Below are 27,944 nucleotides of genomic sequence, written 5' to 3'. Positions count from 1 at the left end.
TTTCGTAAAGTGTTTCAGGGGTGAAATGTCATTAAATGACCTGGTGAATTGACAACACATATTTACTTTCCAGATGTGAACACAAGCAGAAACGTGTTTGTACAGGGACATTAGTTTGTAATCTAAATTCAAATTTTTTTTGGTAATATCTACCACAATGCTATATACGTACAATGACGTGACAAAGTCATAATTCAGGAAGTTACTGCATTCATGTAATACTGATATGACAGACAAATGACAGACAAATGAATATACCGGCAGTCGCCACTGCATAAGTAAACTCATTTATGCTAGATACTGTGTGAATGGTGGCGCTGTTGCTCACCAGTGCATTACTTTTTCGTAAGATCGATGTTGGAATAGCAATAGACATTTTACAGACACTTTTGGTGCCCACAAAGATTTGTGTAAAAAACTTCTGCTTTACCGCAGGTATGCTGACGATCTTTTCGTTATTTATCTGGTTAATTATGCTGAAGTTCAGGCTTTAGCACCAACTTTTCACAGCGCACATGAAAAAATCCAGTTTATGGTAGAATTTGAGAATGAGGGTTGGCTGAACTTGAGAGAGGACAAATTACTCACTCACATTTTTTTCCCACACCGAAAATTATTATAAATTTTATTAAAACCTGACGCATCTCCAGCAAGACTCCAGAAAGTTAACGGCCTGAGCAGACGTTGATGAAGCCTTGTAGGAACCTACAAAGCATAAGGTATTTTTATGGTTCTTAGCTCATAGAAATGGCTTGTTGGAAGTTGAGAGCAATTTGCGGCGAGCCCATCCATTTGTAAATCTTGCCGGACACCTCCACAGCCATACAGGGCAGGCAGGGCAGCCCATTGTTCGGACAGGGCTCCAGCAGAGCAATGCCATGGTACCTACTGCAGCGCCAGCAGAAGCCTGGGCAGGGCCGAATGTCTAAAGGAACGTGTCTACACCATGGAGTCGTAAACCATGCGTTGTGTGCAGAGCCTCACATAATAAAAATTCACGTTTTCGCATTCGCCGATATTGTAAAAAGGCCAGTGAAACACTTCCCTCAGCTGCCCCTGTTGTATAAGAAAACTCTGGCTTATGAGAAACGTTTGGAGATGGAATCTTTATTACAGCTCATAGCTAGGACTGACAAGCTCCAAGACAAGCCTATTTAGATAAAGATTTCTGAGACTGTATCTGTTCACTTGTTGCCGTGGGAAAGAAACACAACTTTAGAGAAAATCATCCTTTCCCCTCTGCAAAAACTTAACAAAGCCAGTAATTGGAGGTTTCTTTTTTGTTTAGAGTCGCAGGTTTCTGAACTCTTGCCCTAGTTCGACATGAGTCTGTGCTTTAGTGTGGGAGGGGATATTCAGCACCTCTAGAGCATTGGGATTGGCCCAAGACGGTGTGGAGGCGGTATCCTTCGTGCGCTTTGTGGGAAAACGGATATTTTTTTCTGGATAGGTGGGAAGCACTCGAGTGCGGGACTTTAGTCTGGTAAGCACTTCTGGTCGAAGCTCTGGCATGAGTGATTGGTTCTGGTACCTATCCTGAGACTGACTTCACTTGCGAGTAGTTTAGACTGGGGAGCCTGTGGTGAAGTTCTTACAGTACCAACAGTGTGACTTCAAACGTCTCGGACTGCTCGTTTGCCGAGGGAACACTTATTCGTTTTTGGTTTACCAGTCTTGCCGTTTGGTATCCTTGTGTGCTCTGTCATATAAATGAGCCAAACTGGTCCTCGGTACGACCAGTGAACTACCGTGTTTTCAGGGCTCTTGTAGAGAGTAAATTGCGATCCGTCTGCCTGATTGCTAGACCCTGAGATTTTTGTATTTCTTTAGTGCCCGCTTTCGATTCACAGGTATCATCTCCACGCCTAACCTCCTCTGCCGCACAAATCTCACCAACTGCAAGTCACGTCGCCGCACGAAGCAAACAGGGTAACGTACAGGCGCTGCAGCACTTTCAGGGTGTACAGATCTCAATAGCCACTTGCTCTCGGCTGCACCTATGTAGAGAAACTGCAATAGACTTGATCAGTCAAAGTCTGCTCAGCGTCAGATCAATTAGGCTTGCGCTACCAACATTTTTAGTGCCAGCGTACTTGACCCACTGATCACCTAGTTAAACTGTCTTTGCCAACCAGGTGGCACCCAGTGGAGTGTTTAACCATCTGTTAGTTGTTTATGGAATTCAATGTATAACTTGTTTAGCATAATTTATGTCTTCAGAATGAGAATTTCACTCTGCAGCGGAGTGTGCGCTGATAATATGAAACTTCCTGGCAGATTAAAACCGTGTGCCCGACCGACACTCGAACTCGAGACCTTTGCCTTTCGCGGGCAAGTGCTCTACCATCTGAGCTACCGAAGCCCGACTCACGCCCGGTCCTCACAGCTTTACTTCTGCCAGTATCTCGTCTCCTACCTTCCAAACTTTACAGAAGCTCTCCTGCGAACCTTGCAGAACTAGCACTCCTGAAAGAAAGGATACTGCTGAGACATGGCTTAGCCACAGCCTGGGGGATGTTTCCAGAATGAGATTTTCACTCTGCAGCGGAGTGTGCGCTGATATGAAACTTCTTGGTAGATTAAAACTGTGTGCCCGACCGAGACTCGAACTCGGGACCTTTGCCTTTCGCGGGCAAGTGCTCTACAATCTGAGCTACCGAAGCACGACTCACGCCCGGTCCTCACAGCTTTACTTCTGCAACTATCTCGTCTCATACCTTCCAAACTTTACAGAAGCTCTCCTACGAACCTTGCAGAACTAGCACTCCCGAAAGAAAGGATACTGCGGAGACATGTTCTGGAAACAGCCACCAGGCTGTGGCTAAGCCATGTCTCCGCAGTATCCTTTCTTTCAGGAGTGCTATTTCTGCTAGGTTCGCAGGAGAGCTCCTGTAAAGTTTGGAAGGTAGGAGACGAGATACTGGTAGAAGTAAAGGTGTGAGGACCGGGCGTGAGTCGTTGGTAGAGCACTTGCCCGCGAAAGGCAAAGGTCCCAAGTTCGAGTCTCGGTCGGGCACACAGTTTTAATCTGCCAGGAAGTTTCAATTTATGTCTTGTTTGGTGAGATAAAAGTTGTTCGTACACTAAATTTTGCCAACATTCTCAATCAACTAAATAGCCCAAACAAGTTACCTTTCAAACTTTCTAGAACTGCGAGTTTTAAGGGCGGGACCAAAACAGAATACTGCCATTCATCATAAGCCAACTGCAACAGATCTAATTATCGCGGCTGACTCCTGTCATCCTACTGTACATAAAATCATTAGACGTGCGTGTTTCTCTTCAGTGTTTTATGTGATGGAGAAGTTAGAAATGGACAGTGTTGCAGTTAAGTAAGATATTAATACGACAGTAGAAGTTTGCTAATTGCTTTGCAGAAAAAACAATTCAAGGTTTGGGTATAAAGCTTTCTAACAACGTAGAAAATGCATACCACTTTACTTAAAGACAAGGTCGCACACTTTCCCATTTCATAATTTGGCCCCAGGTGCAACAAAATTGATAAAAGGCTAAAGTGCAGGTTCGATTTCGTTAAAGGAAAAACTTGGATTTTTTGCGCCACAATTTGGATAAAAAGTTATATAAGTTCGATTACGCCAGCGTCTATAGGAGTGTATGTTAGTCCTGTGACAGTGTTTACTTACGACAAACTGGAAGGGATATTAGAAGAAGATTCAGGGAGCCACATTACAGAAGTAATGGCAATGGTTTGGGCTGTCACTTGAGGGAAAATGACCACCAATTAGGTCTTATTGAGAGTACTTTAAACACTTTACATTTGGCCTCAAAGGTAGGGATTTGGACATTCTAGAAGAATTAAAATTTATACACATCTTCATATTAACACAGATACTGTAATCAGTGAGCAAGTAATAGCCCATGGTTATGTTTTAGCTGCTGGCTTAATTTATGTTTTACATTTTTCACTAGTACAGTTGTACGACCTCCGTTTTTATTAAAGGCGTATATAACGTCAAATAAAACAACGTGCTTCGTAACTACGATTATATGCGTAAGTCTACTCTCTCTTTTACATTCATTCTCTTATCTTTAACCATTATTTTAGATGTGTTTTACTTTACTTATTTGTTGGCCTGAAATACGCACCACTGCCTATTGTAATATAAATCTTATCTCAAAGTAATAAAGAGTAGGGAAAGGAAAGGAAATGTAAGGAAATACTGATGTCAAGTTCACCGGGGCTTTATGCAGAATCAGTGATGACGAGTGAAAATCTGTGGCCGACCGGGACACGTACGTGCGATTTCCTGCCTACTAGGAAGCTGAATTAATTACCGCGCCATCCAGATACGGTTCTTATCGCAACTGCTGTGACGGAAGGCTACTTATCAAGCTTGGAACTGTGAATGTTATATCTGTCAGCACTGTAAGGGCGTCCACCTGGCGGCCATACAACCGAACGTCCATTCTCGACCACGGTTCGCCTCGGTGCAGCTTCGTAGACGTCATGTGACTTACGTCACATGGGTGTTACCCGGCGCAACAAAAATGGTTCAAATAGCTCTGAGCACTATGAGACTTAACATCTAACTAACCCAAGGACATCACACACATCCATGCCCGAGGCAGGATTCGAACCTGCGGCCGTAGCGGGCACGCGGTTCCAGACTGAAGCGCCTAGAACCGCACGGCGACACCGGCCTGCCCGCGCAACAGCACACATCAAAAAAAGTTTGGCATCACCCCGGTTCCCAGAACTCCTGATGACAGACCTTGACTGTCGATGTTGTATCACAGACACAGTTTCTTTGACTTGTCAGAGATGCCACTAAACCCGCCCAACGATGTAAACAACCATACATGAGCAGCGCCTATTAGACGGAGGGGGTCCGACAGCCGGTCAGTTCCATTCATTCTACCAGGAAGGGGGTACACGGCTCGTGTTGTGTGTACTTGAACCATGCCTAGACAGTCAATACCGCAGTTCGATCCCGTCCGCTTTGTTACTTTGTACCAGTGAGGGCTCTCAACAAGGTAAGTATCCAGGCGTCTTGGAGTGAACCTAAGCGATGTTGCTCGGACATGGAGGAGATACAGAGAAACAGGAACTGTCGATGAAATGCCTCGCTCAGGCCGCCCAATGGCTAATACAGCATTGGATGACCGCTACTACGGATTATGGCTCGGAGGAACCCTGACAGCAATGCCAACATGTTGAATAATGCTTTTTGTGCAGCCACAGGAGGTCTTGTTACGACTCAAACTGTGCGCCATAGGCTGCATGATGGACAACATCACTCACGACGTCCGTGGCAAGGTCCATCTTTGCAACCACCATACCATGCAGCGCGCTACAGATGGGCCCAAAAACATGCCGAATGGACCTTTCAGGACTGGTATCACGTTGTCAACACCGATGAGTGTCGCTTATGCCTTCAACCAGGCAAACGTCGGAGACGTGTTTGGAGGCAAACCGGTCAGGCTGAACGCCTTACACACACTGTCCAGCGAGTGCAGAAAATGGAGGTTCCCTGCTGTTTTGGGATGGCATTATGTGGGCCGACGTTCGCCGCTGGTGGTAATGAAAGGCGCGGTAACGGCTGTACGATAGGTGAATGCCATCCTCCGACCGATAGTACAACCATATCGGTAGCATATTGGCGACGCGTTCGTTTTCATGGACGACAATTCGCGCCATCGTGCTCATGTTGTGAATGACTTCCTTCATGATAACGACATTGCTCGACCAGAGTGGCTAGCATGTTTTCCAGACACGAACCCTATCGAACATGCCTGGGGTAGAATGAAAAGTGTTGTTTAAGGACGACGTGATCCACCAACCACTCTCAGGGATCTACGCCGAATCGCCGTTGAGGAGTGGAAAAATCTGGACCATAGTGCCTTGATGAACTTGTGGATAATCTACTACGACGAATACAGGCACGCTTCAACCCAAGAGCACGTGCTATTGGGTATTAGAGGTATTGGTATGTACTACAGTCAGGACCACCACCTCTGAAGGTCTCGCTGTATGGTGGTACAAAATGCAATGTGTGGTCTCCATGAACATCAAAAAGGGCGAAAATGATGTTTATTTTGATCTCTGTTCCAATTTTCTGTACAGTTTCCTGAACTCTCGGAACCGAGGTGATGCAAAACGTTTTTTGATGTATGTATGTCGGTTAAAAGTTATCACGTCTGGACACTGTGATAAGTATACAACGGCAGTTTGAGATCTTCACTGCATTATGTTGGCATGTTCCAAGTACACGACTGCACAGTGAGACCTGAATAAGAAATTGGTAGCGAGATGTTACCCCCTGCCTCCAAATGTTTTGATAAATAAAACTTGCTCACTGACTATCTGAAGCCACCGACATCAAAATTTAATTTATGACTTAACGAGGTCTTCGTTTCCAAATCGTATCAGATTGGCTCGTGATCGGGTGCGTAATTTTGTGTTGTGATTTGCATACGGATCTCTGTTTGTACATTACATTTTCGTTATTGCTCTCTTGTGCATTTTATGTCATTGTTTTACTGGCACTACCGTAAATCCCGTTGATTGTATTGTGGTTGTCAGGTTTTCTTTTTCTTTTAAGCACGACTGACTGTATGCTACAATTCTCACATTGTTATATGGTGTTATTTGTATTTCTGTTCTTCAGATGTGGTTGTATTTATTTTCTGACATATGGCGTTTGGCCTTTAATGTTTTATCTTTACTATAAGAGCATATTGAAGTTTAAACAAATGAGCCCTCGGTCACAATTTTTAGTCTTATTAACCACGTTTCAACACTTCTAAGAGTGCCTTCATCAGAATTTAAATGTTTGAAGTGGCCTATAACATAATTACAAATTTATGGGAAAATAAAATTTTTTATCTTACAGTGTAATTACTGACTAACAATACAAGACAGAGACAGTACTTACATATCACGTATAAAATAAATAACAGGCCAGAAATGCTTTACTCACAACATTTTTAAAAAAGACAGCAAGAAGGCGAGCCACTATGGGCTGCTCATATCTGTAAAGCCACCGGTAGCAACGGACTGAGGCGCCGCATTAACAAGTGTTGGCAGGTGAACATTGCACCGAGAGTGCCATCTAGTACCCGCAAGTACAACTTGGTTCCTTAACATTCAAATGTAGACAGACGAATATTATGACGAACATTATTCAGTACACGATACAAAATGCAATATTTTGTTTAACAGCGACGAATAAAGTAACATTTTGTCTACATCAGAGCTTAGAAGTACAGTCTGAAGTATAAAAACATCACTATAGAAAATAAAAAAAGAGCTGATTGCACAGCCTGTATAAAACGATATAACATGAAATACAGCCAATAAAACATTTAATAAATGAAAAATTATGAGTTGACTTAGGTGGAAAAAACATTTCCGTACCTGCACGAGGAAACCTGAAATCAAATGTCAAGTACCGGCTTTATACAGTTGAACAAATTTTTATTACGCAACTGCAGCTGCTCATTAAGAATGAGGCTATTATTTCGAGAAAGGTGTTTAAAAATCTCTAATTCTTCAAGAATATCTAATCTACACCCTTTCTTCTCCGTGTGCAAAATGTTGATATAGTAAATAGTTAGGCGCGTGACCTGTAATCAGAAGATGGTCGGCAAAAGTTTATGGTAATTTATTACTGATTGTTGGGTATTTTTACTGTTGTTTATGTTTGTCCGACGCTCATCCTTGTAAACGAAAAAGACCTGCTTCTTTATCTAATCGCTGTGTGCCCTCCACTGCTCTAGTGACCTTTGAATGTAAATGCGACATACTTGAAAGCAATGCGAAGAAATATAATGTAGCTAGTTTTAGCTTTTTCTGTTCTCTCGTCGTATCCCAAATAACACAGACTAAAATCCCACCGAGCGCGCAGAAGTTATGTTGTTAATGAGTCTTTTATTGTATTTCACCTTTGCATGTTGACAGAAGCTGGTAAATTACCATATTGCAACAGTGCAGCTAAACGTGCACTGTGAAACAGAGACAGAGGCAAAAATAGCACTGGGATGCAATTAGAGCACAAAGCGCTCTGTTTGCATTTTATAATTTCAACTAAATTTCACATCTAGTCACAGTCATCTAGCAAATACAGTGTCACTAAATGCGATTTACATGTTTTCACATATACGTATGTTTGCAATTTGTTCCAATTATTATTTCCCATATTCTGCTCTGTTTCAAAATTTCCTGCTCTCGCAGCTTTTCAGAGTGCGTTCGCAAACGATATCAGAAACTGACGAAATGTTCTCTTCCATAAAATTAGAAAAAGAGGTACGAGGACGAATAACAATTAATGACAGATTAAAGATATTTTCTAAAGACTAAATAGAAACATTTAAGTCAAAGTGGAATCTTCAACAGGAATGTTTAATTAATGGAAGTTTGCAAGAACATGCACAACTGATTAGACACTCTTTAGCTTGGTAAAAGGCAGATCATTTTAAATGTTAATGATTGAAAGATAATGACCAGAACCACCTTAAAGAAATCGATAGTATTGGATTAAGTGATTTTTGATACATTTCACTTCAAGTACCTAACATTAATACTAGAAACCAACAACAAAGAAATGGAACAAATCTTTGATTCAGCAGTAGAGAAGAAAACCACTTAAAGGACACTAGCGCGACAGTTCCAAGGTCTTAAGAGTTAAGTGACGTGACAGCATTCAGAGACGCACTTCAGTCATGACAAAATGTCTGCATACTACTTACTAACCTACAACCGAGTTGTTCTAGGAACTTTAACGGGATCCCTTGGCAAGAGGGCAACACTGTTGTAGTGAAACACTGCAGAGCAAATTCACAGAATCGGTAACTTGGGATGTCTGAGTATTCTGCAGCTACATTTCGATTACCACGTACAAAACATGACAGAAAGAGAGTAATGATTTAGGGTGCGTAATATCGACTACTTGCACTTTTATCTTATAGAGTACGAACATAAGAGAACATGAAGTCAATTGGAAATACCCTACTCATGCACTATACAGTGGCTGAGAAGAATAATACACAGAAGAATGGAAAAGTAAATTGAGGATCTATTAGAGGATGATATATATTAGAGGACGATATCTATTGGAGGACGATATCTATCAGAAGACGATCAGTTCGGCCTTAGGAAAGATAAAGGCATGACAGAGGCAGTTCTGACTTTGTGGCTGATAATGGAAGTTGGTAATGGAAGCTAAACTGAAGAAAAATTAAGAGTCGTAGTATTCGTTGGCCTGGAAAAAGCGTTCTACAATTTCACATGGCGCAAGATGTTCGAAACGCTGAGAAAAATAAGGTTAAGCTACAGGGAAAGACGTTTAATGTACAAAGTGTACGAATCGAGAGAGAGATCAATAAGACTGAAAGACCAAGACCGAAGGATTAAAAAGGGCATAAGACATGAATTTAGTCTTTCACCCATACCATTCAATCTGTATGTCAAAGATAACGGGAAGAGAAGACAGGTTTAAGAGTGAGGTTAAAATTCAAGGTAAAAAGATAACAATGATAAGATTTGCTGACGATATTGCTATCCTCAGTGAAAGCGAAGAATATTTACAGGATCTGCTGAATGAAGTTTCTAATGACTGCAGAATATGCGTTGACAGTAAATCGAGGGAAGACGAAAGTAATGAGAAGTAGCAGAAATGAGAGCAACGAGATACTTAGCATCAGAATTGGGGAACACGAAGTAGACGAAGTTAAGAAATTCTGCTATCTAGGCAGCAAAATAATCCATGACTGACAGAGCAGGGAGGACATAAAAAGGTGACTGGCGCTGGCAAAAAGGGCATTCTCGGCCAAGAAAAGTCTTTTAGTGTCAAACATAAGCCTAGAAATATACGCCTGGAACACAGTATTGTATGGTAGTGGAACTTGGACTGTGGTAAAACTGAAAAAGAAGAGAATTGAAGCATTTGGGAGCGTTGCTATAAGAGACTCTTGAAAAATTAAATTGACTGTTCAGGTAAGGAATGAGGACGTCCTCAGCAAAATGGGCGACGAAAGGAATTACGCAAAACATTGACAAGAACAAGGGATAAAATGATAGCACATCTGTTAAGATATTGGGGAACAGCGTCCATGATTATAGAAGGAACTGCGGAAGGTAAAACTGCGGAGGGATTTATTAATTTATTCTTTATTATTACAGCCTATTATCTGCAAGCTAAAATAGGCCATACAAATCACATTTCCTTGGATAGTAATATATTATGTATTAATTATTTATTTCTGATATGTATATAAAGAACTGCAACTACTTCTCGTCTTCCCTCCCGAACAGGCCATGAAGGCCCAACGCTACCGACCGGCCGCCTTGTCATCCTCAAGCCATAAGCGTCACAGGATGCGAATATGGATTGGCATGTGGTCAGCACACCGCTCTCCTCGCCGTATGACACTTTCCGAGACCGGAGCTGCTACCTCTCAATCAAGTAGCTCCTCAGTTTGTCTCACAAGGGCTGAATGCACCCCGCTTGCCAACAGCGCTCGGCAGACAGGATGGTCACCCATGCATGTGCTAGATCAGCCCGACAGCGTGTAAGTTCGGTGATCTGACGGGAACCGGTGTCACCACTGCGGCAAGGCCGTTGGCAACAACTACTTCTACTACTAAAAACTACATTAAACCCTTAAATAATTACCCAGGTACTGATCTGCTACAAACACCACATAATTTGTTCTCCGTTTGTTCATTTATTTTGGCGCATTTAGCTTCTCGATGGTTGTCTCTGCTGCTGGATCCGCCCTCATGCTACCCCGGTCAACAGCCATTGTCTACTGGATTCCTCGGGCATCGAGTAGCGCGTCAGCAGCGTTTCCACCATGGCAAGTAATTCCACCCATCACTGTTACTTCGTAAAGTCCACACTACCATGATCACTTGCGCCAGTGCAGTGCATATCGTTGGAACATTGTTTTAAACAATGGTCACTGACCACAGTTGTCTTATTTCCATCTGCAGGATATAAAGCCGTAATGGCAGCACAATGACTGATGGTTGAGTGCCTCGTGAAATCTTCCGGCCTACCTGGATACCGCGGCTCCAGTATCGTCTAAGAGCGCTATGTCGACTCGCTGCTTACTGCTGCTTTGGGATCCAATAGCCTTAAAACGTGACGCCCATTATCCGCTGTACCTTCATAGAGCGTGTAGTCCTACAGCGTGTGTTCTGGAGTGCCATTCATGTGTCTCCTGATTTTGCATATATACGTGACATAAGGACCATGGCCAGTGAGGTAATGTATCAATCCACTCGACTGGTTAATAAATCTCATTTTTAATCTCTCCCTAATATTAGGGAGAAATTGGTATGGCCTCCTACCTGTGCCTGAAGAGCCCCATTCATTTTGCCGCAGTTGTAATATGCGATTTTTCATTGTCTTTTTCGAATTGGTCTCAGTTCCAAGCACCCTTTCGTACTTCCATTTTATTGCCTTTCTTTAACCAGTAAAAGGCTCCCCTTTCCATAGTTTCCAAGTTCACTGGACACATTCCTAGTATTACGAGTACTAGCAAAGCATGATTCGTGGTAGTGCAGTAGGCGTCCGTTAATCTTAGAAGCACGCCTGGTTGAATTCTTCTCACTACAGAGGCTGACTTCACTAGCTGCAGTCTATGAGCCAAGATGCTCGCACCATACCCTACGACCGATCCTAATAGAGATTGGTGGTATACTCTGTTTTCAAGGGAAACTGAAATTTCGTATTTGCAGTGGTTATAATTTTATTCATCACGTTTGTAGCTTTTTGCCTACGTCAAATTTGGAGGGAGACGAACATAGGAATAATTGAGGATGTACAGGGTGTTTCAAAAATGACCGGTATATTTGAAACGGCAATAAAAACTAAACGAGCAGCGATAGATATACACCGTTTGTTGCAATATGCTTGGGACAACAGTACATTTTGAGGCAGACAAACTTTCGAAATTACAGTAGTTACAATTTTCAACAACAGATGGCGCTGCGGTCTGGGAAAATCTATAGTACGATATTTTCCACATATCCACCATGCGTAGCAATAATATGGCGTAGTCTCTGAATGAAATTACCCGACACCTTTGACAACGTGTCTGGCGGAATGGCTTCACATGCAGATGAGATGTACTGCTTCAGCTGTTCAATTGTTTCTGGATTCTGGCGGTACACCTGGTCTTTCAAGTGTCCCCACAGAAAGAAGTCACAGGGGTTCATGTCTGGCGAATAGGGAGGCCAATCCACGCCGCCTACTGTATGTTTCGGATAGCCCAAAGCAATCACACGATCATCGAAATATTCATTCAGGAAATTAAAGACGTCGGCCGTGCGATGTGGCCAGGCACCATCTTGCATAAACCACGAGGTGTTCGCAGTGTCGTCTAAGGCAGTTTGTACCGCCACAAATTCACGAAGAATGTCCAGATAGCGTGATGCAGTAATCGTTTCGGATCTGAAAAATGGGCCAATGATTTCTTTGGAAGAAATGGCGGCCCAGACCAGTACTTTTTGAGGATGCAGGGACGATGGGACTGCAACATGGGGCTTTTCGGTTCCCCATATGCGCCAGTTCTGTTTATTGACGAAGCCGTCCAGGTAAAAATAAGCTTCGTCAGTAAACCAAATGCTGCCCACATGCTTATCGCCGTCATCAATCCTGTGCACTATATCGTTAGCGAATGTCTCTCGTGCAGCAATGGTAGCGGCGCTGAGGGGTTGCCGCGTTTGAATTTTGTATGGATAGAGGTGTAAACTCTGGCGCATGAAACGATACGTGGACGTTTGCGTCATTTCGACCGCAGCTACAACACGGCGAACGGAAACCCGAGGCCGCTGTTGGATCACCTGCTGCACTAGCTGCGCGTTGCCCTCTGTGGTTGCCGTACGCGGTCGCCCTACCTTTCCAGCACGTTCATCCGTCACGTTCCCAGTCCGTTGAAATTTTTCAAACAGATCCTTTATTGTATCGCTTTTCGGTCCTTTGGTTACATTAAACCTCCGTTGAAAACTTCGTCTTGTTGCAACAACACTGTGTTCTAGGCGGTGTAATTCCAACACCAGAAAAATCCTCTGTTCTAAGGAATAAACCATGTTGTCTACAGCACACTTGCACGTTGTGAACAGCACACGCTTACAGCAGAAAGACGACGTACAGAATGGCGCACCCACAGACTGCGTTGTCTTCTATATCTTTCACATCACTTGCAGCGCCATCTGTTGTTGAAAATTGTAACTACTGTAATTTCGAAAGTTTGTCCGCCTGAAAATTTACTGTTGTCCCAAGCATATTGCAACAAACGGTGTATTTCTATCGATGATCGTTTAGTTTTTATTGCCGTTTCAAATATACCGGTCATTTTTGAAACATCCTGTAGGTTGCAAGTGCTACTTTGAGATGAAACTCTTGGCTCAGGGAAGGATTCCGTGGCGGGCTGCATCAAACCAGTCAGAAAACTTATGACTAAAAGCAAAGTTGCTTGTCGACTAAGCAGGATTTCTCATTTCAGTAACCACTCTAAATAACATTTTGGCCAGATGCAGAATAGAAAAAGGATTAAGAAGTTGTAGTTCAGCTACCATGGGGACAGTAATCAGTATAATCGTCTTGTTGGAACTTCGTTCATTCTGAAAAAATAACGGCATCTTTTTCAAAAACCATTGCTCTCTTTCAAATACAATTCTGTATTTATTTATTCGGTAACCGACCTTATCTCCTCATTACCTGTTCGAAAATGTATCGCAGTGTACATTTCACATAAACATGACGTCATTAAAAAATGTAACACAAAACTGATTTTGACTCTCGTGTCCTAGCACACATTGGAGATATCCAGTGGTAACTTAATTCGTCTACTTGCTGGAGTTGACAGTAAGTAAATGGAAACAGCAAACAATCTTCAGCTGAACGTTTGTGTAAATACAATGTACAGCAGTCAAGAGGAAGTTTATAGCGTCTCACGTACGGAAAATGTAAGCCAGCAAAACAGTAATTACAATTATGGTTTTATATGTACAATACAGGTACTCGTATATCTAGTAGAGTGCTGTGAAACGTTCAAACACTAGTGTTACATATTGAGGGTGTCTTTAAGAGGCGCATTGTCGAATAAAAACAGAGTGCTACTTAATAAATGGCGTGCTGCTGTTCATACCTTTTCTATTATGAAAATATATATTTCTTAAATTGTGTCAGTAGAAAGTATTACGTGTCACCGAATATTAACGCACAGTTATCTGTCACAGGATTCTCCTCGGAATATGCACATTTCACTTTCTTCTTGATTATTTACATTCTTTTCTGTTTTGATGTAATGTTCACAATCCTTTAGGAATTTGTTATTATGTTTTGTAATCTAATCAGAGTTTATCGTCAATAGGAGGACCGTCAACCTGAGCACACATCCGATAGTGGCTGCCATCAGAAGGTGTACGGCGTTATCTCTTCCGTTTTCTAGGCAACCGTTGCTTGTTAGCATGTTGTTCGGTAGCTGATGGCGGGCGGCTATTGTCCAACGTGTGACCAAACTGCAGAAAAGCGTAGGTCGGGTCACCTCCAGATCAGCAACCATAGATTCGGGACGGACGGCTTGCGTCTGCTGAGGGCCATCGTCCTTTGGTAATGACTATGGTGTCAGTGTAGGCGAGACAGATAAGAATTCCATCGTGTTGTCGAGAGGAGTCGACGCCGGTACGAATTGATTCAGAGTGGGCGCTGTAGGCAGTCCCGCCGCGGACGCTAAAGACAGAGGTAAGACAGTGGACGTCGTACGGAGAGCGACGTCTCGGATCTCGGATCGACATTTGGACCAGTCTGCGTCGGAGACATTCAGCTGGTCATAATCTGAACAAGTGCGCGGCTAGCATTCGTACATGACCAAGTAGGAAGGCAAGATCTTCCCCAGTTCAGTTTTAACTGCTGCACACCATTGAGGAATCGTTATGTTGGGAACATCTTCAACGATTCAGCAACGTGACTTACGAAGTTGCCGTAAGGTCCGACGGCAGCTCCAACGGGAGTTCGAAAATCCGCAACGTTCGGTGTCCAAAACCAGAGACATCAACCACGACAGCTCCTATATAGCCGTCAGAGTAGCGACACTTGAGATCGTTAGTAAAGTGGCGCCACACAACGTTGACGTAAATCTCTTCTTTCGCCAGTTTTACTTGGTACTGAGGATCAAAAGATGAATGCCGAGAACATTTTGTGGCAGGAAACGCATTTCGTTCCGTCTAAACCGTTCAGATTTATATGAATGGGTCGTTCATGATCGAAAGGAAACTTTAATTTAATCGTGGCTTGGCAGTAGGAAAATTCCGTGATGGTCGGCGAATTCGGACACGGAGACAAGCTGCTAAGAGGAAGTAAACAAATGGGCGCTCGCTCGCAGGCAGTAAAACGGGCGAGACGCAACCAATGCGTGTTCGCCTAACCACTGCCGAAAGCGGAATGAATCTTTTGGGGTATCCATGCCTGCTCCTCTTCCAACTCAAATCTCCATATTTCACTGTTAATTTTCTTAATCAAATAAAGTTGCGAATAAAATTTATTAAATTTCATTCTGGCTGGGTGGCGTAGCAACCGCTTTGAATTGTTTCAAATCGAAAAGCTGTCTGGATTGCAAATTTATTTAATATCAGTAATGAGTTTCGCCATTTTGGGGAATCATCCGATTGTGCCAGACTGGATATAAAACCTATCTACGACAAGGTCATACAGAATGAGAGTTAGGGCTTAAGCACACCAGCAGACACTGCCATTGCTGCACTGTACAGGACCAAGCTCAGAAAAATATAAACATGCACCACACAAACATGACCATATGAACTACTATGCCGTGTACAGCTGGTACCACGTTTGTACTTTTGAACGTGGGGTCCTATGCTGTGCTGCTATGGCAGTGTCTGCTGGTGAGTTCAAGGTCCATTTCTCGATATGTATGACTTTGTAACAGAACGGTTCTCTATCCGCTTACTTTTGCACAATCTGATGATGTTCCAATAGGGCGAAACGCCTTGTTTACATAACTTTGCAATCCAGAGTGTTTTTTTTTTTTTTTTTTTTTTTTTAATGTTGCGAGCAGAAAGGGAGACGTACATAAGACTACGACATAAGAAAGTGGACAGTGACATATGGAGGTTTGAATCAAATCTCAATGGTGAAGGCAACCGCTCACATTAAGCGAGAAAGCCGGATTCGAATCCCGGTCTGGCACAAATTTTCATACGTCACAGTTGGGTAGTACATCTGTAGCCACTGCAGCGGTCGTCATGAAATTTGTATCCAGCCATTAATTTTTAAAAGTATTTCATACAACTACTCCGAATCAAATCATATCTTACTATGACCTTGTCTGTATTTCCCGCTTTTCATAAACAGCTTATGGAGGATCAATAACAAAATCCTAATATGAAACCGATCTAGTTTTTTTATGACATGATTATCCGTCCCGAGTAGTACAGCGATGTAAATAACTGTATCTGAGACTCTTCTCTCTGATGCTGAAGAAGCAGATTCCTGGATACGTCTCTGACCCCTTTCACACAGAGGTTTGCCCTCACAAATGTTGCTCAGCCTTTTATTTTTCCTCAGTATGTGTTGCGCAAGTTTTATACATCTTATAATTATTCAAGCGCTCTCTTTCTTCATTTATTTTTTTAGGGTCTTGTCATTTGTTATCCTTTATTCAATATTTCCACCGCTTCTACTCTGTCTAATTTTTTTTTCCACTTATTCCCAGCAGCATGTAGCAGGAGCCTCATAGATAAGTTTTAACATGAGCTTATGTCTTCTCAGCGTTTGATTTTCTCGTTGGTAGACTTCCTTCGTCGTGGAACACATATTTAGCAAGAAAAGATACATTTCCGATTTCCCTATAGCGTATGTTGCTTCAGAACGTAAATTATCGAAATAGTATCGAAATGCATAACTTAAAAGTGGTAGAATTTCACGTCTCATTCATGAACACATTCGATTCATATTATCGGAATTTCACGTCTCATTCATGAATACTTTCGATTTATTTTATCGGAATCCGTATCTTTTTCTACCAGTTGATGAATGTCTAGTTCTGATATTACGGGTGATACCGGTGATTTCGAAGATCGAGCTATTAGCACTTCTTAATTTTGATACTGTCCAGTACATACTTGCATATCCTTTGCTTGTGCTGCATGAATCTAGACTAGTCATGACGGTAGGGGAGGGCATGGGCCACTGGGGGTCCAGCCACCGGAGGTCCTTAGGGAGTTCTAAGAACTAGGACGCTGGGGCCAGTGGCACTGACCTAGATACTGTCCCTCAGGTAGACGAATGGGGAACCCTATATTATGCGGCTTGGTGCTGGCGTGGCGCAAGCGATCAAGACTGCGTCGTCCGCGAGAGTTCTCGTGCAGTGGCGTGTCGGAGTCTGTCTGAAAGTTGCCAGCGCAATGAAGTGTGACGCGACTTCAACCAGAGGAGAGTTAATTATTTTTTACAAGTGTGTCTCTCTACTCAAAGAAACCTGGGTGCATTGTTGGTTTTCGACGGCAACACTTTTCCTAGAAAAATGGAGGGTGCCAGGCAGGACAGGAGATGTACATCCCAGCTGCCTAAAACTATTCCTCTTCCCTTTTGGAAAAGGTAGTGCCACAGCCAGAAACCACTCCAATGCAAGAACTGTCTTGTAAGTTGGGAAGGAAGCCCACTGTATGTTCTAATAAAATATCTGTAAGCTCCGGTTCAGGATGCCATATTCTAGAAATGTCTGACAAGGGAGGGCAGTTCATTGGGTGATGTAGAAAGATATCGGAGGAGATGGAGTTTGGAGCTCAGATTTCGCAGAAACGTATGCAATGGAAAGCAGTCCATTGGATAACATGCCAACCGTCTGGTAGATGGGATGTTGGTTCGCTGTTTCAAAAATAAATAAATAAATATTTCCAGTAGGTAGAAACAGTATAGTCTGGAAAGACAGCAGAATCTTCATTGAGGCGTTTCGCGTTTTTGAGGCATCTTCAGAATTTGTTTAGGAACTGGAGGCAACGCATTAGTCATAAGAAGCCCAAAGTTTGCCGGCAAGTGTGGCTGAGCGGTTCTAGGCGCGTTAGTCTGGAACCGCGCGACTGCTACGGTCGCAGGTTCGAATCCTGCCTCGGGCTTGGTTGTGTGTGATGTCCATAGGTTAGTTAGGTTTAAGTAGATCTAAGTTCTAGGGACTGATGACCTCAGATGTTAAGTCCCATAGTGCTCAGAGCCATTTGAACCATTTGAACCAGCCCAAAGTTTCGGTGTGTACCTTCAGCGAAGGCTTGGAGCTATGTTTAGATAGGGTCACAGTATAGCTGTGGTTGCGCGCCAGAAGTCTTAGCTGCCTGTGTATGACGCGTTATGTGCAGTTCATAAACAAATGCTGAAGATGCCTCAAAAAATGCGAAACGCTTAAGAAAATCTTCTGCTGTCTTTGTAATCTACACTGTTTTTTCATACTGAAAATACACTGAACAGCTTATAAAATCTGGTACACCTGCCCAACATCGTGTAGGGCCCTCGAGAGCACACAGAGGTGCCGCAACACGACGCGGCGTACACACGACTAATGACTGGAGTAGTGCTGGAGGAAACTGACACCATGAATAGTGCCGGACTTCCCATAAATCCGTATGAGTTTTAAGGCATCCCAGGTACGCTCAATAATGTTCATGTCTGGGGAGTTTGGTGGTCACCGGAAGTGATTAAACTCAGAAGAGTGTTCCTGGAGCCACTCTGTAGCTATTCTGGACGTGGGGTATCGCATTGTCGTGCTGGAATTGCCCTAGTCCGTAGGAATGCACAATTGACTTGAATGGGTGTGGGTGATAAGACGCCATGCTTACGTATGTGTCACCTTTCAAAGTCGTATCTAGCTGTACGAGGGATCCCATATCACTCCAACTGCCACGCGCCCCACACCATCCAAAGCCTACACCAGCCTTAACAGTGTCCATGGATTCATGAGGTTCTCTCCATGTCCGTACACGTTCACCCACTCTGTACAATTTGAAACGAGACACGTCGGACCAGACAACATGTTTCCTGTCATCAACAGTCCAATGTCGGTGTTGACGTGTCCAGGCGAGGCGTAATGCTTTATGTCGTGCAGTCATCAAGGGTACGCGAGTAGGCCTTCGGTTCCGAAAGCCCACATCGATGATGTTTCGTTGAATGGTTCGCACGCTGTCACTTGTTGATGGCCCAGTATTAAAATCTGCAGCAATTCGAGGAAGGGCTGCTCTTCTGTCGCGTAGAACGATCCTCATCAGTCGTCGCAGGTCCCGTTTTTGCAGGATCTTTTTCCGGCAGCAGTGATACTGGAGATTGATGTTTTACGGGATTCCTGATATTCACGGCACACTCGTGAGCTTGTCGTACGGGAAAATCCCCACTTCGTCGGTACCTATGAGAAGCTGTGTCACCGCGAGGAGTGACCGCGTGGTTTGAGGCGCCATGTCACGGACTGCGCAGCCCCTCCAGCCGGAGGTTCGAGTCCTTCCTCAGGATGGGTGTGTGTGTGTGTGTTGTTCTGAGGATAAGTTAGTTAAAGTTGTGTGGAAGTCTAGGAACCGATGACCGCAGCAGTTTAGTCACTTAGGAATTCACACATATTTGAACATTATTGATGCTGTGTCCCGTCGCTTGTGCCCGACTATAACACAACGTTAAAACTCACTTAAATGTTGATAACTTGCCATTGTAGCAGCAGTAACCGATGTAACAAATGTGCCAGACACTTGTTTCTTACATAGGCGTTGCCGACTTCAGCGCCGTCTTCCGCCTGTTTGCATATGTCTGCATTTGAATACGCATTCCTATACCAGTTTCTTCAGCGTATGCCACAGCTGCTGCACCATGACAATAGAATGGTAGGATTTATATATCAGTAAAAATATCTCTTAGACCAACGTTCGCCGCAGCGTTTTGACTGAAGAAGTCTTCTTTTTCGGGGGTTTTGTGCAAAGTGGAGAAGAAAGAATAATTGGACACATTCTGGAAGAAGACTCAGAAGTGGAAGCTCTGGGCTTGGAGAGGTGGTGAAGCGGGTGTTCTGACTTTGAAGTATTGGCTGGGGTCACACTCCGCTGCATGCAGCGTTCCTCATTGTGGCTCGTGAACTGTGGTAATACTATCGTGCATTTGGCTCTGAGCACTATGGGACTTAACAGCTGTGGTCATCAGTCCCCTAGAACTTAGAACTACTTAAACCTAACTAACCTGAGGACATCACACACATCCATGCCCGAGGCAGGATTCGAACCTGCGACCGTAGCAGTCGCGCGGCTCCGGACTGAGCGCCTAGAACCACTAGACCACCGCGGCCGGCACTATCGTGCAGCACAGCGCATTAGGGAAAGAAGTCATTTAAGCGTTTTTCACATTGTATTTCCTAAATTTGATTAGGTTACGTGACTTAACATCTGGCCAGGAATTCGAGGGCTCATCCATGACTGAGCAAACTTTTGTCATTTGCATGTAATTTTCATATGTTTTTCTGTCGCAATTGGGCTTTTTACAGCACAGTAGGGTGGCCCATAGCTACATATAATTTTCTCAAAGAATTTTGGTTATCCCACCTACCACTTTTACTCAAATTGACAAAACGAAAAGGAGAAACATCTCAGGCCAACAAATACTAGGAAACTCTCAAACGCTTCGAAGTTAGAACATAGCATATGCAGCAGGTGTTCCCCTTAAAATTCGTTGTGTTCTTCCTTAAGTACACTTACAATTGTCTTTCGCGAGAGTACTGTGTGTGGTACATGCAAGCAAACCCAGCGATTATTTACAATTATTTTGAGTAACGTTACTGAAAAATTCGTTCGAGAATTTTTAAAAAAGTTTATTTACACAAATATATCTCTCTACGATAATCGATTTACTACCTCCACTTCCGCAAAACCAAAAAATAATTTGATTAAATGAGTACTGTACATTACCTACTCCTAAGAGAAGATTTAGTAGTAACCGGTATTGTTTGTCAGTTTCGACTGTTATGAGCGTGTTATTGTAGTCCCGAAAGAGTTTCACATCTTTTTATGAAAGTCATTCATAACAATCATCCTCCCAAGCTTTTGAATCGCCAAGTTTTTTCTTAGATGTTAAAAACATTTGGACTTACAACCAAGTTTCCAGTTTAATGCTTGAAAGTTTCTGCATCGGCAATTAATTTATAAGCTCCATATCTATCACTGATTGTGTACCTATCAAAAACTCCAGATATATGGGAAGTAAAATAATACGGTGTACTTCAAGCTTTTGTTACTTCTACGGTTTTTATTCTCGATGATATTTTCTAAATGACGACAGAGGAATTATCACTGCCGTCACTACTATCACTTTCTTGCCTTTTTATTCTGAATGATCACTTTCTAACCCAGTGATCTCGAGAGTAACATAATATAGTTCCGCTATTTCATCTACTTTTATTTCTTGTAGCTTTAATTGCAGTTCGCTTCTACACCCCTTTTACATAAACCATGTAGCTCCTTTTGGCCCTGAATTCTTCATGTCTTCTTCATTTTCCATCTGTCCAAAAGCATCAAAATTACCTATCTCAAGGAGATCACCCATGCGTTCTTTTGTTTGCCTTGAGTTTTAGTCGAATTTTTCTGTAAAACTTCGCATTTATGGTACAGACTAATTTTTCGATTCAGTGGTCTGTTCTTATAGCAGGAATTTGTGCTTCTTGCCAAAAAATGAAAACTTTCTTTCAAAGAAATGGAAACTGCTCTTTAAAACTTCTTGATTGTAAGTAGTTTGTCTCTGATAATTGGACTTGACATACAACCAGCAAGAGAGAAACTGAAGTAGTTTCTTTACCTCTGTAAGGAAGACCGTGAAGAAGTTAATGCTATTTTCGTGCGCGACTGCTACGGTCGCAGGTTCGAATCCTGCCTCGGGCATGGATGTGTGTGATGTCCTTAGGTTAGTTAGGTTTAAGTAGTTCTAAGTTCTAGGGGACTGATGACCACAGAAGTTAAGTCCCATAGTGCTCAGAGCCATTTTGCTATTTTCGTCTGGGAAGAATGCGGTAAGACCATTTTCACCACCAGTACAGTTCTAAAACAATAAAAATCAATGCTCTTTTCTTCTTCATTCCATCCCTCAAAACACTCTTTCTTGCACTTTAGATTTTGCGGAACAAGTTAAATACATTGTAACATATGGTCACTTTCCCCTGACATGCAACTGACCACCATTCTTCAGTGGACACCTCCACGGTAAATGTTGTGTGAATACAAAGTTACATAACCCAAACAGTTCACAAAAACGTAGTTGTGAAGGTTATAATACAAATTTTTGCTAATACTGTAGCAATTAACTATCACTGCACTTATTTTAACTCAAAATTTTCTCACTTGCTTTATATCACACATACAGGAAACAGAATGACACTGCAGACGGCCACATGTAGCTGTCACCACGAAACTCGATAATGTTACCATAGCCCTCTCTTTGTTAGATGTTAATCGTTCACCGCTAGGCTACAGCATTCTCCAAACCAGTAAGAGGAAGCGGCTACCGCAGCTGTCTATCGTTACGCTATTGGCGTTTTACTATTAACAAAATCGTGATATATACAGGGAGATAATTTCCACCGTGTACACACGCTAGGGATAGATCGATGAGAGGATACGGAACAAGAAGGGTCTAATGAACTTATGTCCGGAAATGCCTGGTTTCCATGATAGAGACCATTTATTCAGTCATACATTGTGACACAGACTGCGGCCTAATATGCGCTGTACCGTGCAGCCACAGCTATAGTATGTACTGAAAATGGTGTCCATGTGCCTCAACCCAGCACGCGCCGTAGCATGTTCTGTCTCATACGTTCACATCGGCCAGGTTGCATCCGAACAGTGTCAAAGGCAACATGGATACGCTACTCCAGCGTCTCCATATCTGGAATGGGCTCTGGGGTGGCTCCATAACCAGAAATCTCAAGGTCTGAGATCCGGTGAACGTGCACGCTATGCAACTGGACACCCTCGTCCGATCCATCGACCAGGAAAGACACGACTGAGATGCGTACGGACGTTAACGGGAAAGTGGATTGAAGCATCATCATGTAGCAGCCACATAATCCTTCGAATCATCAATGGTCATTCTTCCAGTATGGGATGGAAAGTCAACCGCAAGAAACGGCGATAGTTCTGGCCTGTTAGGCGACGTGGAAGGAAGACTGGTCCCAAAATACGGTCGTCCATTATCCCGGCCCACACATTGCAGCTGCACCGAAGCTGATGATTCGCTGACACCATATCACGGAGGTTCTGCATACTATTCCACAGATGACTGTTAAGAAAGTTGATGATACCACTCCTCATGAAGGTGGCCTCATCTGTGAACAGGTTTCGTGACACGAATCCCTGATTTCTGGTTGCCCACAAGAGAAACCAGTGGCAAAAGTGCTCTCTATGTGAAAAGATTGACGCTAATAAGCCCTGCACACGCTGTAAGTGCTAAGTTTAGTAAAAACAGTCATGGAGAATGTTCCAGACGGTCGTTTGGCTTACCCTGTACTGGCGAGCCAACTGCCTGGTAGTGACACGGCAGTCGTCTTCCATAGTGTTAACCACATTTTCATCCAGATCTGTTGTCCGAACATTTTTGGTACGTCCTTCATGATTTCATCCTTCCTGAAACGACCCTGTCTCAGACACTGTTGCAAACATTGAATGCTGTGGTTGCTGTCCCTGGGTATAGGTCTCCTGATACAAACTTGCTGCCCGTTCCCCATTGCCATTTGCCTTTCCGTAAGTAAACACCTTGTCGGCAAGCTCTCGATTCGAATACGGAACCATTGTGTACAACGCTACATTACATCCACTACAAGGTGAGTTAGCAAGGCAAGTGAATCGGACACCACATTACCAACTACTATGGATGGAAAGGGCACTATGGTATGACGTACGAGGGAACATACCACCCTCCAGGAGGAAACCATGCATACTGTAATTGTGGGTGTATGGTACAGAGCGTATTAGACCGCAGTGTCTGTAACAAAGTAAAGTTGAGCAAATGGTCTATAACATGGGAACCATGCATTTCCCAACATTCATCAAACCATTTTTGTTCCGTATCCTCTCATCAGTCAATGTCTAGAGTTTATCCACTGTGGAAAAAACACCCTGCGTATACACTGAAGCGCCAAAGAAATTAGTATAGGCATGCGTATTCAAATACAATGAAAATAGGTAGAATACGGCGCTGCGCCTGTATAAGACAGCAAGTGTCTGGCGCAGTTGTTACATCGGTGACTCATGCTGCAATGGCCGGTTATCAAGACGTGGATGAGTTTGAAAGTGGTGTTATAGCCAGCGCACCAGTGATGGTACACAGCATCTCCGAGGCAGTGATGAAGTGGGGATTTTTCCGTTCGACCACTTCACGAGTGTACCTAGAATATCAGGAATCCGGTAAAACATCAAATCTCCTACATTTCCGATGCCGGAAAACATCCATCAAGAACGGGACCAACGACGACGGATGAGAATCGTTCAACGTGAATGAAGTGCAACGCTTCCACAAATTTCTGCAGATTTCAATGATGTGCCATCAACAAGTGTCAGCGTGCGAACCATTCAATGAAACGTCATCGATATAAGCTTTCGGAGCCGGAGGCCCACTCGTGTACCCTTGATGACTGCACGACACAAAGCTTTATGTCTCGGCTGGGCCCACCAACTAGGCGCTGCAGTCATGGACTGTGCGGCTGGTCCCGGCGGAGGTTCGAGTCCTCCCTCTGGCATGGGCGTGTATGTTTGTCCTTAGCATAATTTAGGTTAAGTAGTGTGTAAGCGTAGGGACTGATGCCCTTAGCAGTTAAGTCCCATAAGATCTCACATTGGATTATTGATGACTGCAAACATGTTGCATGGACGGACGAGTCTCGTATCAAATTGTATCTACCGGATGGACGTGTACGATTATGGAGACAACCTCAAAAATCGATGGATCCGGCTTGTCAGCAGGGATCTGTTCAAGCTAGTGGAGGCTTTATTATGGTGTGGGGTGTGTGCTGTTGGAGTGGTATGTGACCCCTGATACGTCTACATACCACTCTGACAGGTGACACGTTGACACGTACGTAAGCATTCTGTCTGATCAACTGCATCCATTCATGTCCATTGTGCATTCCGACGGACTTGGGCAATTCCAGCGGAACTATGTGACACCCCACACGCCCAGAACTGCCGCAGAGTGAGTTTAAAGACTTCCGTGGGCCACCAAACTCCCTAGATATGAACGGTATTCAGCATGTACTGGTTGCCTTGTAACGTGATGTTTAGATCTACACCCCGTCGTACTGTTATGGATTGGCGGACACCCCTGCAGGATTTATGGTGTCAATTCCCTCCAGCACTACTTCAGACATTAGACGAGTCCACGCCACATCGTGTTGCGGCACTTCTGCTTGCTCGCGGGGGCCCTACACGATATTAGGCAGGTGTATCAGTTTCTTTGAAATGTAAATATATGACCATTGAAAATAAGTTTCTCTAAACACAAGATTTTATTTAATGACAATAAGAACAATAAACATACGTAACAAAATTCACACAGCAAAAATTCGAAACTTTATGGTCGATAAGAGTCCTCTTGTAGTTGTTCTGTTGAACTAACATTTTGCACATATCGTTTTTTTTTTGTTGACTGGAAGAAAACAGATGAGTGGGAGCTAAACTTTTAGAAAGCTGAAAAGTAAGGGTCACCTTATTGCACACCCATCTGCAATTCAGTACTTTTGAGAAGAAATGATCGTGACTCCCATCCCTCTTGTTCCTTGTGGACACTTCAGAACCAGTCTACTAGTTTCAACGTTCACAATTAGTAGTTCCTGTCACTTTGTAATTTGTTGCTCACGTTAAAGTCTAATTACCGCTTTCTTGAGTATATGTGTGCTAAAGAGCACTGATTGTAATAAATTGTGATTAAATTGACGTTTAATACAGTAGTCAACTGGAATCCCTTTGTAAGAACGAACACCGGGACACATTTACGAGCGTCATTCTATTCATATCGTTCAATGCTTTGCGGGACCTGATCATTTACATATCTGAGTTCGCGAGGAATGATATCTCTCTCAGTACAACCGGTGCAGATTATTATAGGAACAGTAAGGCCAACTAGCTGGCGTCCTACAGCGTATCTTTCCCTTCATTTTGGATATTCTAATGTCAGGTTTTCTATAAGTTGCTGAGTACTTACGCTAAAAGCTTAATTCCCATAAACTTCTTCTATGCTAGAGACCGAGCCGTATGGAGAATTATTGTCCAACGTTTCGACCACTAATGGAACTGTCCTTCATGAGTACATGAAACGTGACCCATGACGCAGCAGAGCTTCGTAGGAGCTGACTTTGGCCGCCCTTTGTTTTTAATTTTTATTGGAATCTCAGTCATTTTCGTTTTTTGAAAAGCCATGCCTTCATCAGGAAACCTTTTTCAATGTTTTGTTATAATTTTCGTTCTCGTCAAGGTACGTGCTTCTGTGTAAAGGCTACAATAATTACTCTGAAAGAATCCCACAGGCCGTTAGTGAACGCTTGAAAAGAGCCACATGCAGCTACCGTCAATTTTATTTCAAATTACGGAGAACTAAATGAGAAGCGAATATTTGGACTGGACGCCAAAAAGCTGTGATTTATTTCCATAATGCCTACGGGGGACAGCCATTTACATTATAATTAACGCCGTAATGCATTTATTTGCATTAATAGGAAAGCTATTTGAAACCAAATTAACACTCTGCAACGGAATGAGAGAGAACGATTTCCGTTTCGCCAAACGATTTCATTTTCTTCAGTAGATGTATAGTCAAGTGACATAAGTTTACGTTAGTGACTCTCACGCTCCTATTGCTGTTTCTACAAACGACTTTACTGTAAGTATTAACGGTAGTACCTGGTCAGTAAGTTACACGAACCAGTATTTGAATTTGCCCATGACACATTATACTATATCGTCGATCTTCAGTAAGGAACGTGGCGATAGGACATGAGTACTTAACGTAGTGTGCCAACCGAAATTATTTCCGCATCAGTATTCGAACAGGAAGTAACTAATTAATAAAAGGTACGTACGGACTGTAGAGCATAGAAACTTACAGAGCTCATGTGTGACTAAGAAATAATAGTGTGAATGCTGTTATGAACTACTAACCACCGCTTAGTTATTTCAACTGAGATGCTTCGTGGTGTGTATAACGAACAGTGAATATTTTGATTATTGTGGTAAAGTGGGAAGCCTACCCACCAGTTAATTAAAATAATCACTAAGATAAACAAGAAGGCTATTTATTTGTTTTGAAATCTGTTAAATATATGTGCATTACGTTTGGGAAACGTGCACAAACAATTCGACAACAGTTGAATTTCTCAAACCCATTGGCCAAATAGTCAGCTAAATTATTTACTGATTGTTTTGTAAAAGAGTCTCCATCGCACACAGCACAGAAAAATCCTGCGGGGCAAACTGAGAAAACTTTCGTACATTACAAGTTTCACATGTCCCCAGACAAATAAGTTCTTGCGGATGACCGCGCTGGAAATCTCTGAACTGGACTGTCCCGTCGATTTAGGGCTTGTGTGTGTAGCACACTGCTTAGCATTGTTTCGTAGAGTGTGAGCAAATTAACACGACCAAGAGGGTAACCGTTAAGTACGTACCAATGTTTGGAACAGCAAACACTATTAGAGGGTGCGGTGCTTTAAATTTAAATTTCCCGCCATATCCTAGTTCCGGAGGAGGCTGCGTTTGGCGTCCTTGAAAGCCATAGGCAGCTAGTAAACAGTCACAACCTCGAAATGGGCGAGATGTTACTGACAAGTGTGGAGTACAACTGAAGAGCAACCATTATCGAAAGTCTTCGGGCTGGGCGCTCGCCCACTGAAATAATTTGATCCTTCGGGTACCCGAGATCAACTGTTTACGATATTGTGGCCAGGTACACTATGTC

This window comes from Schistocerca serialis, chromosome 8, assembly GCF_023864345.2.
Source record: "Schistocerca serialis cubense isolate TAMUIC-IGC-003099 chromosome 8, iqSchSeri2.2, whole genome shotgun sequence".
Taxonomy (NCBI): Eukaryota; Metazoa; Arthropoda; class Insecta; order Orthoptera; family Acrididae; genus Schistocerca; species Schistocerca serialis.
This window is presented reverse-complemented; position numbering follows the sequence as displayed.